Below are 18,640 nucleotides of genomic sequence, written 5' to 3'. Positions count from 1 at the left end.
CACCCCCAACATTCTTCTTTGCGCATCTGTGAAAGGTAAACTCTTGAGCAAACTCTGAACCAGCTCTAAGGAAACTAATCCGATTAGACGTTACTTTGACTCATCTTCTTACGCTCAGTGCCGGATTGCTCAAACTCCAGCTAGGGTTAGGGTTAGCATTCCCACGCTACTTAGACACTTTGTTTACGCTCAGTGCTGGATTTTGGGAACTTCAGGACGAATGGGAATTTTCTCCTATCTGTCCATTCTGTTTTGTTTTGGAGACTCTTGGCTGCCTATGTTGTTCAGTGCAGCGTGAAGGAAACATTTTTCAAAACTGTGTCAGCTCAAAAGTTGTAAGAAAACCTCTCCAGGTGCTTTAACTCTCTTCATTTTTGTCATTTAATGTGACACTCGATGTATAACTGGAGCCTCACATATGCAAATGGTGAGGCTCCAGTTCGACACCCAGTTCCACACCACTTTCCAGTATATGACAAAAGCATGGCAGACTGTGCCGGACCAGCTGGTAACTTCCGCTTATTTTGACCATATTAAACATTGGAAATCTTCCCACTTGCATTTGTGACACTTGATTTTGGCTCCACCTAAGACACTCTTAAATCTTCAAACACTTTTCTCTTCTCCCGCAACACACTTGTCTGTCGGCACTATGTGGCAGCGTTGCATGACAACCCATCTCACCACGGAAAGGAACCTAACAGCTTTGGTAAGAGAGTAGAACTACCTGAAGAACTGCTTTCCATGGAAGCAGGACCAAGCGATGTAGCATTTTTATAGTACCAGGAAAGGAGAAGCAGCACTTCGCCTTTGCCGCACAGGCACAAGGTGACGTGCGGCAGACGCCGTAGTCGGCAGGATTCGAACCTGAGTGGGGAGTCCCCAATGGATTTCAAATCCATCGCCTTAACTACTCGGCCACGACTACAGCGAGCTCGCCGCCGCCGCATTCCTCCTATAATCTAACACGGAGTGTGAGGTGGCTGCGGAAACCTTTTTAAAGTCGCTCTCCGTTAAAAAAAAAAATACCTTTCACAAGATACATGCCGGCAGACAGACACGCCTCAGAGGGTTTAAGGCTGGCTTCACGTTCAAATGATAAAGTCTCCCCGTCCGGATGTCAAAATGCAACTTTGGCAGACAGAAAAAACATCAACAAACCACAAATGTGGACAAGGATTTTACAAGCTGCACCACACTGCACTTTCAAAAGCATTTACATTCGTGTTAGACGCAGGAATTGTCTTTGTTTTGCGCGCTTATGAACGCCATAGAAAATGAAACAAAACAAAAGCCCTCAGCTCCTGTACTTGATTATAATGCCGTTACGTGTCGAAGCAGGAATTTACGTCATCTTACCACTGCAACATGGGGAATAGAGGGAAATGAACACACGCTACGAATCGTCTCAATCACTCCCTAGAGTCGTAAGGCACATTGAAGGGTGCACCCCCATCATTAATCGTTGGGCCTCTGTAAAAGGAAAGCTGTTGAGCAGTCTTTGAAACAGCTCGGATGAAACACTTGATTGCTTCCATGTGCATCTGGAGCCCACTTCTTATTTTCACTTCACGCCGCCCAAAGCATTTCTAAAACAGGAGATTCGCGTTTGGGAATGCGCCCTGCCCTACAAATAAAACAGGTCTACGGGTCTGAAACCTGCTCCACGGAAAACAGTTCTGTTGCGCTTTTGATCAAAGGGAGATTCTCTGTTCTTACTTTTTGATTACATAACACCCAAAGGGGCTTCTTTGGAGCTGGATTCCAACCAGCATCCTAAAGTTTCTTGGCGGTATCCTTTACAGTCCTCTGTTCGGTCGACAAGGAACAGAAGGGGGCAGCTTTCCTCACACATACAGTGCAATGTACTGTAGTGTTCCCCTTCATTGAATTTGCAGTTCTGCATCAGACCTCTAACTCGTTTCCTTAGCTTGGATTTAAGCCACGAAGCAGGCCTCTACTGTATAAACGTCTAGAGGAATCACAAACTATTTGAGAGGCCATCATCCCAGGGGGAACTGACAAAGTCTATCCCTAAACACCTAGCGCAGTCTCTCGAGAGACTGTCAAAAATCGCTTTCTCCGTTTGTGCTGCAAGTAAGTGAAAACACGGTCTCAACCCAGAGCCACTTGGCAGCAGCGGCACGTAAATACTGTTACTACCACTGCTCGATACCAACGTTAGCCTACTATACCATGTTCAGCCACCGCTAGAAAATGTAAGGCTCTAGTACTGGAGCAAACAAAAGGGGAGCCAACGTCAAACGTAGAGAGCGACGAGGATGGGATTCGAACCCATGCGTGCAGAGCACAATAGATTAGCAGTCCATCGCCTTAACCACTCGGCCACCTCGTCGATGAAACTGGGCTGTCCAGACATGGGTTGGCGCGCTCCAGATGATCTTTTTCTTTTTTTTCCCTCATACTCGAGGGTCATTTTCCTGTTCCACATGCGATTTCAACATTTTCCTTGGGAGATGTCAAGCCAGCAAGCCACTGCTGTGGTTCAGTGGCCAGTGTGGAGTTCAGTGGCCCTGTTGTACACAGAAAGCACATTGAGCTCCTTGGACATGAAAAGTTCCAGATAAAAGCCATTTGTCATCCTTTCTCTTGGTGTCGATGTTGCTATTGTATGTAAAGGTGGCAACTTGCTCAGCGAGCAGGCGGAGCACACACCGAATGCAGATGTGTCTGAGTGGTGTGTCCAAGTGGCTGCAAAAGGACAACACTACCGGGGCGCCATTGCTTAGTTGGTTAAAGCGCTTGTCTCTTAAACAGGAGATCCTGAGTCCGAATCCCAGTGGTGCCTTCTTTGTTCTGTCTTCTCGAACAGAACTGGTCCTTACAGACAACCGCCTACGGCTAGACTTAATTAAATGCAAGTATTCATTTCCTGTCTTAAACGCGACTTGTTTTTCTTAAAATGGATGGAACTTGCAAAACATGAAATACAAACATTGCTAATCAGCGCTAGCGGCTGGCAAAAAAAAAGAAGTCAGCAATGTTTTTTTTCTTTAACCTTAACCCTGCTAATGGAGAAGAGTTAAACGACCGAGTCTATGCAGCTTAAACGGTGCTCATGTCGGGTTCTTAGCTGAAAGGGTGGTAAATCACGCTCACCCCAGTCCTTAATCTTTTAAAAGGATACAAAATTGAACCTAGTCGCCACATCACATACATCCTGTTCAACGATAAAAAGGTGACATCTATCCTCGATCCAGAGTAAATCCCACAATGAGGGCATATTTTTTTCCACTTTACCATGAGTCGGGCTCAGCTGCACAGAGGCGAGAGCAGAGCAATGAGGTCACGGGGACAGGGGAGTCACACGCTGGCGGTTTAAACACGCGGAAGAAAACTGAGGGATCCACAGTATGTGGACCCTCCGTGCGCCATCAGTCCGCACTCCGGACTCTGAATCCTGCCATCCAAGTTAAGATCTCGGCGGAACCTGAGGCGCAGTTCCTTCTTAAAACGTAATCTGGTGAGCATTTCTAGAATCGTACTTGTATAGATGCAGCCTTTAATGTGTTGCTAGGTTAAAATTGATGACTTCTTGAACTTCAGTAGGCAACTGCCCTCTTGATTTCGGATTTAATTTCTTTATTACAGGGGCGCTTTTATGAAGACAGAGTCATGTTCAGGTACTTTGCTTGATGGAGGAAGCATATTTCGGACTCTGTGATCTGCTCACCTGCAAAGGTCTGCTGTACTACTACAAGAGAGAAGTAGAGTCTGGAAGAATGGACAATTTTATGATGCTTTGGAAGATAATGTTTTTTTTTTCTTTGAAATCGAAATGAATCAGAATATCAGTGCAAAAGACAAACTCTTGGTTTGGTTTAAAGAGATATGGTTTTAAAACAGACAAAATGTAGAAAACAGGTGTTTCTCACTTTTGGAAAAGAATGGACCGGGGGTAATATTTTACTAGGTGCAGTGCTGATCTCACTGGGTTACAGTCCTACAGTGTCACAGCAGGGCCAGTGGCGCAATGGATAACGCGTCTGACTACGGATCAGGAGATTGCAGGTTCGACTCCTGCCTGGCTCGGGTCGTTTTTAAACGCATCGGGCTACTCCCTAAGTAGTCTGTGCTACTTACTGCATTGTAATCGTACCCAGTAAGAGATTTCCTTCATGTAAATGAACTGCACCTGACAGCTTTAGAAAAACACCTGGGCTCAGTACGGTGCTGAGAGCTCAGCGTTGCTGTTCTAATTAGCACGCACTGCATCGGCTATGAGCCTGAACCTTTCAATTATTCCGATCAGTAAGTCAACACGTAGTCCACATGAACGGTAGAAATATTCTCTTGTCTGTCTCTTGTTTGTATAGAACTGAATGTCCCTGACAATGTACTGTTAGTTTTAATTGAAGAACGGCATTTGTGTTCAAATATACCAGACAAGTTTATGTAACTGCTCATGCGACACTCAGTTGTAATTAGTCAAGAAATAAAGTCGAACAACAGCTGCGGGTTTGATTCTGAACGTATGAGATTGCAGCGCCTTTTACTTCCATTGACAAATGATAGAGATTCGAAGAGAGATCCTTCAGACCAGCAAGCAAACCCACGGCTATTTCGGTTTTCTATATAGGCAACGTTGGTGTCTGCAATAGCATACATGAAAGCGTGATGCAATTTCTGTGGCTACATTTGTTGCACGTCATGCACAGTAAGAGTGTTTCTAACACCAAATAAAAAGTCAACAATTAGCGATCACGCCTTCTCCTCAGTTAACCCACTGAAACCCTTGCTGTTAACAGTTCTTTACTGCGTGCTTTACCAGCACCTACATATCGTGTCGGTTCTTTCAGCTTTATTCATTAGGTTTTCAAAGGCATAAGTAGAGCACCAGAGGTGCGAACGCAAAATGTGTAGTTATCTGAAGAATTGATTTCCATGGCAGCGGGTCCAAGCGATTTCGCGTTGTTATAGTACCAGGAAAGGGAAAGCGGCACTTCGCCTCTGCCGCGCAGGCACAAGGCGACGTGCGGCAGACGCCGGAGTCGGCAGGTTTCGAACCTACGCGGGGAAGCCCCAACGCATTTCGAGCCCATCGCCTTAACCACTCGAGCAGGACAAATGCGAGCTCGCCGCTGCCGCATTCCTCCTATAATCAAACACGGACTGCGATTTGGCTGCGGAAACCTTTTTAAAGTTGCTCTCCGTTAAAAAAAATACCTTTCACAAGATTCGTGCCGGCAGACAGACACGCCTCAGAGGGTTTAAGGCTGGCTTCACGTTCAAATGATAAAGTCCCCCAGTCCGGATGTCAAAATGCAACTTTGGCAGACAGAAAAAACATCAACAAACCAAAAATGTGGACAAGGATTTTACAACCTGCACCACACTGCACTTTCAAAAGCATTTACATTCGTGTTAGACGCAGGAATTGCCTTTGATTTGCGCGCTTACGAACGCCATGGAAAACGAAACAAAACTAAAGCCCTCAGCTCCTGCACTTGATTATAATGCCGTAACGTGTCGAAGCAGGAATTTACGTCATCCTACCACTGCAACACGGGGAATAGAGGGAAATGAGCACAAGCTACGAATTGTCTCTAATCAGTCCCTACAGTTGTAAGACGCCTGGAAGCGTGCACCCCCATCATTAATCTTTGCGCATCTGTGCAAGGTAAACTCTGGAGCAGTCTCTGAAACGGCTCAAAGGAAACACGTGATTGATTCCATGTGCATCTGGGGTTCATTTCTTATTTACATTTAATTCAAGGGAAAGGCTTGGGTCAGTTTCAGACGGCCTCCAACAGCGAGATTCAAGCGCCCCACCTTCAGCCCAATCTGCGCCGCCAGAACGCCAACGGCTCCTCTGGTCTTTGGGGTGCGGTTGTGACCCCGTAACCTAAAGTGTTGGTGGCAGACAAATGGAGACTAACAGGTGATGTCCTAGGACATGACTACATTGTGACACTCGGTGGGGATGGTGACCATTGCTTGGAAAAGAGTGCGAGGCCCCTTTAGAAAAACATTTTGTTAACAGGCATTCTGCCTCAGCCTAAACACCTATAGCTTGCAAAGCGCATGCTATTAGACAGGCACCTCTGCAAGACCTTAAGAGTCTCTTAAACTAGTGATAGTAAGGTGTTCCCAATGGGCGATGTTTGGCTTTCAAATCATCTCTCTGTGGAAGCGCCGAGATGCAGCTGTTTAAGGCTTAGAAGCAGCTGACTGTTTCACTACCTAGCTGATTACTGTCAGTCAGGGAGCTCAGAGGTGAAAAGCCTGTCTGAGAGACAATTCGCCGTCGATCAGTTCAATATGTTCCGTTCCTGCTCGGTGCAACTGAGATCATCTTGGTAGCCGTGTAGCTCAGATGAGTGAGAGCGTGTGTGTGTGTACCACCGTGATTGGATGCCGGTCCTTCTCAGGTCACAGTAAACCTTCTGCTGCCTAACTTCCCTAATTTTGGGGATCCCTTTGAAAAAGCAAAGGAAAAAAAAACTGGCTCTCATCAGCGTGATTGACCCTACCCAGTATGCCCCAGTGGCCTAATGGCTAAGACACTGGTCTCCTAAAACAGGGATTGTGGGTTTGAGTCCCATCTGGGGTGCTCCTGTCCCATTTTGAGCGTACAAATGTCCTTGTGATTTGCAAAGCTACAACCCCACCTTACTCAGTGAGCGTCTCTGCTTTTCTCTCACATACAGTTGGGAGAAAAACTTTTGTAAACAGCCCTTCGGAATGATGTGGATTTCTGCATGAATGGCTCCTAACATGTGATCTTATCTTTATCTAAGTCATAATAATTAATAAAGAGAGTCTGATTTAACAAACAACACACGCCCAACATTTGACATTGCTGTTTCTTTATTGACCAAATGGTTTAAACAATCAAGGTCATTGATGGAAAAAGTACGTGAACCCTTATATTAAGGAGCTAGTGGAACCTCCTTTATGACAAAAACCTCAATTCCCACTTTCTGTAGTGGCTGGTCAGACCTGAGCAGCGGTTAGGAGGTATTTTGGCCTATTCCTCTATGCAAAACTGTTTCAGTTCATGTATATTTTTGGGATGTCTTGTGCTGAATGGCCTGCTTCAGATCACGCCACAGCACTTCAATGGGATTGGGGTCAGGACTCTTACTTGGCCATCCCAAAATATGGAATTTCTTCTGTTTCAGCCACTCTGTTGTTGATGTACTCCTTTGTTTTTGTCATGCTGCATGACCCAGCGTCTTTCGAGTTTTAGATCACAGGCAGACACCCTGACATTCTGCTGTAGAATTTCCTGATACATCTTTGAATTCATCGGTCCCTTGATGATTGCAAGCCGTACAGCCTCCGCCATGCTTCCCAGGTGGGATGAGGTTTTGGAGTTGGTATGCAGTGTTTTGTTATCTCCAAACATAACGCTGTGCACATTTACCAACAAGTTCAACTTTTGTCACGTCTGTCCACAGAACATTGTTCCAGGAGTTGCTGTGGAACATCCATGTGGTCTTTAGCAAACTTGAGAGGGGCAGTGGTGGTTTTTTTTGGGGGGGAGAGCAGTGGTTTCCTCCGTGGTGACCTCGCATGATCACCACTCCTGTTCAGATTTCTTCTTATGGTGGACTCATGGACACAGACGTAAGACAAAGTCAACCACCTGTTCGCTAGATCCCATCCCCACTCAGCTAGTCAAAGATTCCCTCGAAGGACTGGCAGGACCTATAATTAGTATGATGAATGCATCGCTTGCGTCAGGCGTTGTACCTGATCAATTTAAGGTAGCGGTTGTTAGACCGCTCCTTAAGAAGTCAAATTTGGATCCACAAGTTCTTAACAACTACAGGCCTGTCTCAAAGGTCCCATTTCAATCTAAAAGTTTTGAGAGAATAGTTGTTGCCCAACGTCAATCGTATCTGGATTCAAATAATATACTTGAGAAATTTCAATCTGGTTTCTGAAACAGCATTAACAAGAGCCTTAAATGATATTCTCTTAGCTACTGATGCGCGGAATGCAACAGTGCTAGGTTGCAACAGAGCTAGGAATGCAAACGTTAGGTTGCGCTTCTTCATGCTGCATGGTCGGCATGAGTGGAGCTTTTTAAACGTCTGTACTTAGTGCGCCTCATAAGAAATCGTTTGTCCCCGTTCAAAAGAGATTGTGCGATGTCCTGCAGCGTTCGCAAAGCAAACCTTTGACAGTTTGAAAAGAGGAATTTATTCTGCTTCCTGTGCGTGCAGTAGTTACAAAGTTGAACGTCTTTACACGATCTGCTGCAGTTTTCAGTGGGCGGGCTTTGTCAGATGGCTTGGAAAAACGCACTGTGTTTCGGCTCGGGAAACATCATGAGCAGTGTCCTGCATGTTTTCTGTGTATAGCTGTCTTTTAACGCATACAGAATTCATTCGAAATCATTGATTTCTCCAATTAACAAAGGTCCCTTAAAGGATGAGTCAAAGTAACGTCTAATCGGATTAGTTTCCTTAGAGCTGGTTTAGAGTTTGCTCAAGAGTTTACCTTTCACAGATGCGCAAAGAAGAATGTTGGCGGTGCACGCTTCAAGGCGCCTTACAGCTGTAGGGAGTGATTCGAGACGATTCGTGGCGTGTGCTCGTTCCCATATACCGTACGCCCCGGGGTGCAGTGCTAGGATGACGTATAATACCGCTTGGGCACGTAACGGCGTTATACGCAAGTGCGGGACATGAGGGTTTTCGTTTGTTCGTTTTGTTTTGCTCTGCTTTGCTTTGTTTTGCTTTCCATCGCGTTGGTAAGAGCGTAAATAAAAAGGCGATTCCTGCGTCTACCACTAATGTAAGAGCTATTTCAAGTGCGACGTGGTGCGGCTTTTCAAATGCTTGTGGGCATTTCTCTGTTGTTGATTCTTTTTTTGTGTGTAACAAAGTGGCATTTTCATGTCCGGACGGGGAGACTTTATCATTCCGACATGAAGCCACCCTTAAGTCCTCTGAGGCGTGTCTGTCTGCAAGGCTTGTATTTTGGAAATGTTTTTTTGAAACGGAGAACGACTTTGAAATAGGCTTCCGCCGGCGCCTCGCGATCCAGGTAAGATTGTAGCAAGAACGCAGCGGCGGTGGGGCTTTCTGTAGTCGTGGCCGAGTGGTTTAGGTGATGGACTAGAAATCCATTGGGGTCTCCCCGCGCAGGTTTGAATCCTGCCGACTACGTTGTCCGCCTCCAGTCGGTGTTTTCCGGCGCAAGCAAAGAAGCGCGCCTCTTTGCTGTTCCTGGTGGTTTTAAAATGCCCAATTGCTTGTACCCGCTGTGTCGGAAATAAGTTCTTCAGCGTCCGCGAATGGCATTTTGCAGCTGGAAGCAGATGTCGACGCGTTTTGCACAGAGCACCAAAAAAGCGTCTTTTTTGAAGGCCCAGGTACCGAGCATTGGTGGTTCAGTGGTAGAATTCTCGCCTGCCACGCGGGAGGCTCGGGTTCGATTCCCGGCCAATGCAGTAGCTTTTGCAGTGAGCGGCTCCATCACTTGCATCCCCTTGCAACTCGCAACTGAAAACCCACTGAAGCTAAGCAGGTGTGAGCCAGGTCAGTACCCGGATGAGGGTGAGCTACAGGGAAAAAGAAAGCTTCCAGCTGGAAGCGGTGTTAATGGTGCCGGCGGGGGGGCATTCACCCTGAGGGCTGTGCGGGTCCCAATTCCCCAGCATAGTGACAGAGAAATAATCATGTTTGGGCAACTTTGGTCACCCCCATTTAACTTCTGGGGCAGGAAAAGCACACTTTTCAAAACGTGTTTTTCAGCTCGCTGTGACCTCTGTTTTACATCTCATCCAAAAGACAGCGCCCTTTTACAACACAGCGTCTCTGTCACTATCATAAGTGACTGCCATCATAAGAATATGAGTCCAATATTTTAGAATATAGTCAGAATGACTTCTAACCTTACCTGTGGTGTCTTTAATCCCTATTGCTCAATGCATGGTGTACGTACTGCATAGATGTGTCTTGAGAATGAGGAATGGGCCCCTGAGACCGTCATTTACCTGTTTCACAAATGATCGTATTTTACTAGAGATTCTGTTTGGGATTCAGATGTGCATTCGGACAGCAATCCCTTTCAAGAAATGATACGTACTGGATGAGGTCAAAGGTGCTGGAACACTGTATTTAGGATGTGTTTGCAGTGATTGTGTGTCTCCTGCTTCATCGCAGTGATATATAGATGTGCTCCTGTAATTTATTGGTACATGCCCAGGGCAGTAAGCAGTCTGAGGATTTATTTCCAGACGGCATAGAGCAGTGAAGCAGTGAAGTAGTGCAACACACTGGATCATTATATTATTAGAATCTATTCTACTTAAATTATTACATTATACACAATTTGAGTTCATTTTAAAAAGTAAAAGGTAATGAAAGGAATGCATTTTCATAAGAAAGATAATACCGATATGCATGTGATAATCTTCCTTATATCATGTAGTGCGTCAGTTGGACACTTTGTGGGCTTGAAATACAAAGCAAATCATGTTCTATGGTACAAGATAAATACAAAACGTAAGCTTTTATTTTAATTAGATTTGTTTATAAAGCATAAGCAATCATTTATTACATTAATATATGTGAAAATGACATTTTAGCATCATAATATTACATAAAGGTCTCTAGCTTCAACACAGTGATATATATATATGCTCAGTGATTTATTGGTACATGCCCAGGTCAATAATCAGAATGAGGATTTATTTCCAGACGGGCTACAGGTAGTGTTGTGAAATACTTCAACACACTGGATCGCAGATTTAGACCCCCTGCACTCTTACTCCTTAAAAACCAAAGAAATGAAGATATGTAGCAATCACATTGTAACAGGGGTGACAGTGACTTAATGCTTATACTAGTGGACTTTTGGTACCTTTAGGGTACGGTGTTCCCTGAAGGGCTCTCAAACCCCACATTTCAGATGCCTAGCTGTATCGCTGATGTGTTGCACCTCAGAATCACTTTTAAACCTTACCTCTGGTATCTTTAATCCCTATTGCTCAACGCATGGTGAAAGTATTGCATAATTGTGTCTGAAAATGGGCACCTGAGAGACTCATTTGCCTGTTTCACAAATGATCATATTTGACTAGAGATTCTGTTTGGGATTCAGTTGTGCATTCTGACAGCAATCCCTTTCAAAAAACGATACATTCTGGATGAGGTCAAAGGTGCAGGAACACTGTATTTAGGATGTGCTTGCAGTTATTCTGTGTCTCTAGCTTCAACACAGTGATATATATATATATGCTCAGTGATTTTTTGGTACATGCCCAGGGCAATAATCATTATGAGGATTTATTTCCAGATGTGCTAGGGGTAGTGTTGTGAAATACTTCAACACACTGGATCGCAGGTTTAGACCCCCTGCACTCTTACTCCTTAAAAACCTGAAGCGTCTGGCGTCTCGCCGACGTCGAACACCCCCCTCAGGCTGTACTCGTACTCGGCTAACTGCTGTGGAACCCTGCGTGAGCAGCCGCTGCGCCACGGTGACGGCTGGCGACCCACGGACGCCCCACTATCGGCCGGCTCCAGCCCCGGCTGGTCCTCTAGAGCCTCCCCACACGGCTCCTCCTCCCGGGCCCGGTAGGGGGCCAGGCGGTCTCGGTGCAGGACCACCACTCTCCCCCATGTTCGCAACCGGACACGGTAGCAGACCTCGCCCACCACCCAGAGTACCTCAGCGGGCCCCTCCCACGACGGCGCCAGCTTAGGGCTGAGGCATTTGCGGTGGCGCTGGTTGTACACCCAAACCGAGTCCCCGGGCTGGAAGGCAGGCCCCCTGCAGCGCAGGTCGTAGTGCCGCTTCTGCCGGACCCCCGCCTGTGTCAGGTGGGTCCGTGCAAAGCTGTGCACCTGCTGCATCCGCTGCCGCAGGTCCCACTCGTTGTCCGGTCCAGCCAGCGGTGCCGACCAGTCTCCGGGCGGCGGGCCGAAGACCAGGTCCACCGGGGTTCACATTTCCCGGCCCAGCATGAGTGAGGCCGGGGTGCACCCGGTGGATTCCTGGACCGCGGTCCTATACGCCCAGAGCGCAAGGGGGAGGTGGCGGTCCCAGTCCCGTTGGTGCCGGGACACCAGGGTGGCCAGCTGGGTGGTGAGCGTACGATTAAACCGCTCCACCAACCCGTTGCTCTGGGGATGCAGCGGTGTGGTCCGCGTCTTAGTGATCCCCAGGCGCTGGCACACTCTGGCTAAGACCTGGGACTCGAAGTTACGCCCCTGGTCACTATGTAATTCCTCCGGCACCCCCAGCCAGGCAAACATCCCCTCCAGCAGTGCATCGGCCACCGTGGGGGCACTCTGGTCCGGGAGGGCGTAGGCCTCCGGCCACTTCATAAAATAATCCATGGCCACCAAGACGTAGAGGTTCCCGGCCTCGGTGCGCGGAAACGGGCCCAAAACGTCCACCCCCACCCGCTCCATAGGAGCCCCCACCTGGTGTTGTTGGAGGGGGGCCCGAGAGCGCTCGGGGGGACCCTTCTGCGAGACGCACACTGCACACGTTCGGCAGTTCCGCTCCACGTCCCGGTGGCAAAGACCCCAATAAAAATGGCCTCGGAGGCGCTGCAGGGTTTTTTTACCGCCAAAGTGCCCCACGCCCGGCTGGCCATGCACTGCTCGGAGCACCGCCCCGCGGAGCGACCAAGGCACCATCAGCCGCCACCGTACCTCGCCACTGGAGGGTACCCGCCACCCCCGGCGCAGCACCCCGTCCTTTACCTCCAAGGCCTCCCACAGGGCGCAGAGGGCCTTGACGGACTTTGGGTTTGGGGCGAGCTTCTCTCGCATAGGCCGCACTCCGGCTACCACTCCCAGCATGCCCAGCGGTACTATGAGCGCCTAGGGGCGCTTCCTCCTCACCACCAGGCGAGGGCGTTACAATACATAGAATATGCATGTAAAACGAACAGATCTTATCGAGAGGGTTATCAGAATACAAAAGGTATATATTCAGTCAGTTACAAAGTGTTACACATATCAAGAGGACATACGTTCAGTATATCATTCATTTAGACCATTTCATAAATGAACCTGGTTATAACTTCTACATTAGATACTGAAAACAAGTACATAACTCTTAGGAATTAAATTGATATCAACTGGTTGGGATAACAATTGAATTCTCGAGCAGTAATGCAGTGAAGTTGAATACTCATCCAATCTCTGGGGATTCAGATCTCCTGCGGGCACAAAGAAGCAGTTGCACGCTTGTTTCTGTCCAATCCGCGCTCTCTGTCTAGGTGCCAGGCTGTGCTGTGCGGGTTGCGACGGTGCCCTGCTGATGCTCACTGACCGGCTAGTTAGTGTTGGCTTTAACTAGCAAAGTTTGTGCACAGGAGAAAAGATGACTATGGGTCCCAGCAAGTCAAGAAGAAGACCGGTTCGTTCCTGATGAAGAGATAGTTCTGAATAGTGATTCAACTGTCCACAGTTCCGACCTGTTCACGAGGCCTGCTGCTGGTGCTAACCTCGGGTGGATCCTCTGGTTACTCTCTGGCAACCTCCGCTCTATACTCTTAGAAGGAAAGTTCTGGCACTCGGACACACTGGCCGTTCCGTGGTTGTCCGGGCTGAGTCTCAGGATGGTCAGGAGGTGCGCTGTGAGAATGTCCTGCCCTTGGGAGCCTTCTGCTCCTGGGCTGTCCTGCCCTGGAATTCTCCTTTGAATTCCCTTTAGAAAACTCCACAGAAATCTCTACTGAATTCCCACTGAATCTCTCAGGCTCTCTGTGTTGCCTGTTTTTACCTGGAGGAACTTCAGCTTTCGGCTGAAAGATCCATGGGCATCAGAGTCCCACGTGGGTTACTCGGCCCTACCAGTCCCTGATTGGTTGATCAAGGTGAGATATGAGTCACTTACTCCTGACACTTAGGAATGCAGTCCAGATGTCCATCTGGCACTCCCTAGACAGATAGGCGCCAATGGATGACCATTGATCATGATAGCCAGGCTTAGCTAAGTGCATCCCCCTTTGGGAGCTGTCCCTTATCAAGGGAAACCTTAAATCAGCCTGCATGAATAGATTCTCTGTGGCTGCACCACAGAGATGAACAGAGAGATGAGGCCTAATTTGTGAAAGCTCAGAAACACTTAATTCTTTCTTATTAATAAGCCTCACTTCTAAAACAGGAGATTCGCGTTTGGGAATGCGCCCTGCCCTACAAATAAAACAGGTCTACAGGTCTGTTCTTTCTTTTTAAAGAAAAAAACATTGCTGACTTCTTTTTTTTTTGCCAGCCGCTAGCGCTGATTAGCAAGGTTTGTATTTCATGTTTTGCAATTGCATCCATTTTAAGAAAAACAAGTCGCGTTAAAGACAGGAAATGAATACTTGCATTTAATTAAGTCTAGCCGTAGGCGGTTGTCTATAATGACCAGTACTGTTCAAGAAGACAGAACAAAGAAGGCACCGCTGGGATTCGAACCCAGGATCTCCTGTTTACTAGGCAGGCACTTTAACCAACTAAGCCACAGCGCCCCAGGAGTGTTGTCCTTTTGCAGCCACTTGGACACACCTTTAGAAAAACATTTTGTTAACAGGCATTCTGCCTCAGCCTAAACACCTATAGCTTGCAAAGCGCATGCTATTAGACAGGCACCTCTGCAAGACCTTAAGAGTCTCTTAAACTAGTGATAGTAAGGTGTTCCCAATGGGTGATGTTCGGCTTTAAAATCATCTCTCCGTGGAAGCGCCGAGATGCAGCTGTTTAAGGCTTAGAAGCAGCTGACTGTTTCACTACCTAGCTGATCACTGTCAGTCAGGGAGCTTAGAGGTGAAAAGCCTGTCTGAGAGACAATTCGCCATCGATCAGTTCAATATGTTCCGTACCAGCTCGGCGCACCCGAGATGAGTGAGAGCCGTGTAGCTCAGATGAGTGAGAGCTTGTGTGTATTTACCACCGTGATTGGATGCCAGCCCTTCTCAGGTCACAGTAAACCTTCTGCTCAAAAAAAGTGAGGTAAAACCTCACTCTGCACAGTAAAACCTAAAAAAGTGAGGTTTTATTTAATCTCTGACCAAGGGAAACGTTTCATTTTTTCAAAGAAATGTTTGTTAAAAAATAAAGTCATAGTTCCATGGGATTCAATCATAGACCGTGTGACATGGAAGTCAGGAACCTAACCCACTAAAGCACTACAGAAACATTATCGACAGACAATGTACAGCGTGTACTATTCTTGTGTTGCGGTACATGAATATAATTATATCGTTATTAATTTCTAATTTATAACTTTATTAACTTTATAAATTTATTAACGTTATTAATTAATTTCACGACGCACAGACAGAGCGTGGGGAGCCGCCGCCTGTAAACACGGCTCCAGGCAGGACTCCGCTCTGCAGGAGCCGCAGAGCAGAGGAGATGGGGGCAGCTTAGCTCCTGTGCAGAGACCTGAGCTGTTGTTGCTGCGGACGCTGTCTTTTCTGCACTCGGGGTAGGAGTGAATGTTGAGTTGCCCTTAGAAATGAAGCAGAGCACTTCAACGGCACGGGTGTGTGTGTGTGCGCCCTGGTGATTCTGGGAGACAGATCGAACCTGGGCTAAAAGAGAGGGGGCTTAGCCCTCTTCCATTTGCTACTTCAAAGTTGTAGAACCCATTTGCATCTGCTAGGCGGCGCAGTCGTCATGCACAAAGAACGCTTTGAAAAGCGTCCAAAGCAAGTCATTCCGAGTTGGTCGTTTGTGTTTTCCGTTCAGACGCGAAATGCTGAAATGATCTCTCGGCTCCTCGGTTGTCATTTCTGCTCCGTAAAGGAATCACAGCACGCGTCGCCTTCCAGCACGCTGGGTCGGGACACGATGCCGGGGGTGGGAGCATCCGATGTCTTCCTCGTTAGTATAGTGGCAAGTATCCCTGCCTGTCACGTGGGAGACCGGGGTTCGATTCCCCGACGGGGCGTAGCTTTTCTTTTACCTCCTTAGAGAAAGGACTGCCTTTCACTTCTCTGTTTTCTAACACAGCGTCGTGCACCTTTTCATTGCTCTCGCTTTCAGAGCCTCCGCACAGCACACGACTCGACATCAGGAAGCACATTGAAGTGAAAGCAGGGAGCGCTGCGACATGCACTGTGCAGATCCCGCCACACTAAGAGGTGAGTGGGTCTGTTCGATGCACAAAGAACGCTTTGATAAGCGTCAAAGGCAAATCATTCCGAGTTGGTCGTTTGTGTTTTCCGTTCAGACGCGAAATGCTGAAATGATCTCTCGGCTCCTCGGTTGTCATTTCTGCTCCGTAAAGGAATCACAGCACGAGTCGGCTTCCAGCACGGTGGGTCGGGACACGATGCCGGGGGTCGGAGAGAGCGATGTCTTCCTCGTTAGTATAGGACCTGTCACGCGGACCTGTCACCTGTCTCCACCTGTCACGCGGGAGACCGGGGTACATCAGGACGCGCATTGAAGTGAAAGAAGGATGCGCTGCGACATGCACTGTGCAGATCCCGCCACACTAAGAGGTGAGTGGGTCTGTTCGATCACAGCGCTAGGCGAATCCCCAATCCCCTTTTGTGCGTGGCGACAAAAGAAGTCTGTTTTCGCCCGGTTTCAAACCGGGGACCTTTCGCGTGTGAGGCGAACGTGATAACCACTACACTACGGAAACGGTGGTAAGACATGCCCAGCGGCCCAGTGCTGAGCTTCGCCAATGCGATTCAGCTGCTTCCAGTGCCTTTATTGGAGTGCGCTGATGGACCGTGCTCTCTCTCCAGAGACCAGCACGCCTGTCATGGACGGAGCAGGAAAGGCGGCGTCACATTCTACAGCCCTCTCCACGCAATCGACGAAATCGGGCTGCTGACGTGGAGAAAATCGCCTCTCCAGAAAGTGCAAATATCATCTTGGAGAGTATAGATCCTATTGCCGAAGGTCAGCCCTGTCTACCAGAGTAACCCTCCCACCTCCTGCAGCGATGGTCAGCTGGTCTCACACGCGAGAAGTTTCGGCTGGAAACAAGCGCCCCCTCTTCTCGCACGTTTTGCACGTTCGAGTAGTTTTAATGCGGCTCCTTGGTACACGGTGCTGATCTTTTGGAAAGCAGGAGGCAAAACTGACACGTTCCCATACCGGGAGTCGAACCAGGGCCGCCTGGGTGAAAACCAGGAATCCTAACCACTAGACCATATGGCAGCGAACAACCCTCCTGTTCCCGGCATCATGCAAGCAAACTACATAAATATGAGAAAACGCAAGAGAGTTGTCACTCAAAGTGTCGAAGGGTCGATGTATACTGGGACTCAGTTGAAATGCAACGTCAGGACTTTTCCGTTTATGTCACACGAAGAGAGCACAGCCTTTTCCGCCCTGCCACGTGTGTATCGGTAACTCGCCGTGATCGTATAGTGGTCAGTACTTTGCGTTGTGGCCGCAACAACCCTGGTTCAAATCTGGGTCACGGCAGAATAGGGGCGTCTGCTTTTACTACTTGCATGAATGAAGGCAAAAAAAAGCCAATCGATGTGAACGAACGGCGCTTTACAGAGGAGTACTGCCTGACTGGATCGTTGATGAACGACAGAGGCCACTCCGACCTCTTCTCGGGTTTCTTCAATGACTTACTAAGGATCTTCTTCACATTCGCCCATGCAGGGGAAGCCAGTTACACCAAAGCAAACGCAGGAAAGTGCATTTCATGCAGAGACCAGGAGGGACCTGTTTACACCAAGAGTGGTCGGAGTATGGAACAATGCGCCCAGCCCTGTTGCTGGAGTCGATTCTTGATTAGATTTTGGGCTCACTAAGAGGCCCCCGCTGGGTACTAATCTTTCTGTTGTTCTCGCAGGTGTTGCGCTGCTTTTGAGCCGACAGCTCGTCTTGGTCTGTCGGGACAGCCCAATTGCAAATGATCGGCTCCAGGTACAGAAAAAACGTGCGTTTAGTACAAGAGTGCATGAACGCACCGGAAATACATTGGGAACAAATGACTGGTGGTTCAAGACCTCTGTGAAGTGCAGGAGCGTGCAAGAAGAGGCTGTTTGCACCCAGTCTCGAACCTGGGACCTTTCGCATGTTAGGCAAACGTGATAACCACTACACTACGGAAACCTGTACAGTTTGTTGCTGGTGTATCGCTTGCGTTTCGGGCTGAGAAAGGGACGCGTCATTTTAGGCAGGGGGCGCTGGAGAGAGGAACAAAGGGAGCGATGAAACAAAATGCCGAAACCCGGGATCGAGCCAGGGACCTTTAGAACATACTCTCACGAATCGTTAGAATATGTGCGTTTGATCATCAATTGCGTAACAACCACATTCGTTCGACTTGAGCCATCAAGCTCATAGTTTTCAAATCTTGAAAGCTGTCATTGAGCACATCATAGTCTGCAGTACGCCCCGTAACTTGCGTACTTCAACAGAAAGAAGAGCAGACAGCTCCATAAATATGCGAGGCGCAGAGAGTGCAAGGCGAGCCGCACACGTTTCGGTGGCTGAGAGAGGGCAGTTTTTGCTTCTGCATTTCCCAATTTTTAATGGCTGAGTGAGGGCACGATGCTGAAGCAGAGAGGCCACTTCAGCCAGAGAGACTTGTGCTAGGTGAGATCTGAAAAACGGACTCGCAACAGAAACAGACCAAAAAAGTATCGGTGAGATCAAAAGGCAAATGCAACATCCAGCAGAGGGCGTCTGAAGATTAGGGAACGGGCGACTGAAATCCATATGAGGCAAAC

General features: G+C 48.0%; 6 non-coding genes across 6 annotated transcripts; 2 read left to right on the top strand and 4 right to left on the bottom strand.

The window, feature by feature from the left end:
• Positions 1-2,274: 2,274 nt before the first annotated feature.
• trnas-gcu (transfer RNA serine (anticodon GCU)) lies at positions 2,275-2,356 on the bottom strand. Its single transcript has one exon. It is a non-coding gene; the product is annotated as a tRNA-Ser (tRNA).
• A 1,624-nt stretch (positions 2,357-3,980) lies between these two features.
• On the top strand, positions 3,981-4,053 carry trnar-acg (transfer RNA arginine (anticodon ACG)). Its single transcript has one exon. It is a non-coding gene; the product is annotated as a tRNA-Arg (tRNA).
• A 5,303-nt stretch (positions 4,054-9,356) lies between these two features.
• On the top strand, positions 9,357-9,427 carry trnag-gcc (transfer RNA glycine (anticodon GCC)). Its single transcript has one exon. It is a non-coding gene; the product is annotated as a tRNA-Gly (tRNA).
• Positions 9,428-14,381: 4,954 nt separating this feature from the next.
• Positions 14,382-14,455, bottom strand: trnat-agu (transfer RNA threonine (anticodon AGU)). Its single transcript has one exon. It is a non-coding gene; the product is annotated as a tRNA-Thr (tRNA).
• A 2,053-nt stretch (positions 14,456-16,508) lies between these two features.
• On the bottom strand, positions 16,509-16,581 carry trnav-cac (transfer RNA valine (anticodon CAC)). The gene has a single exon. It is a non-coding gene; the product is annotated as a tRNA-Val (tRNA).
• Positions 16,582-17,033: 452 nt separating this feature from the next.
• trnae-uuc (transfer RNA glutamic acid (anticodon UUC)) lies at positions 17,034-17,105 on the bottom strand. Its single transcript has one exon. It is a non-coding gene; the product is annotated as a tRNA-Glu (tRNA).
• Positions 17,106-18,640: the final 1,535 nt, after the last annotated feature.

Source organism: Lepisosteus oculatus, unplaced genomic scaffold, assembly GCF_040954835.1.
Source record: "Lepisosteus oculatus isolate fLepOcu1 unplaced genomic scaffold, fLepOcu1.hap2 HAP2_SCAFFOLD_40, whole genome shotgun sequence".
NCBI classification, from domain to species: Eukaryota; Metazoa; Chordata; class Actinopteri; order Semionotiformes; family Lepisosteidae; genus Lepisosteus; species Lepisosteus oculatus.
The sequence above is the reverse complement of the archived record's forward strand: the minus strand, read 5'-3'. Positions and strand labels throughout refer to the sequence as shown.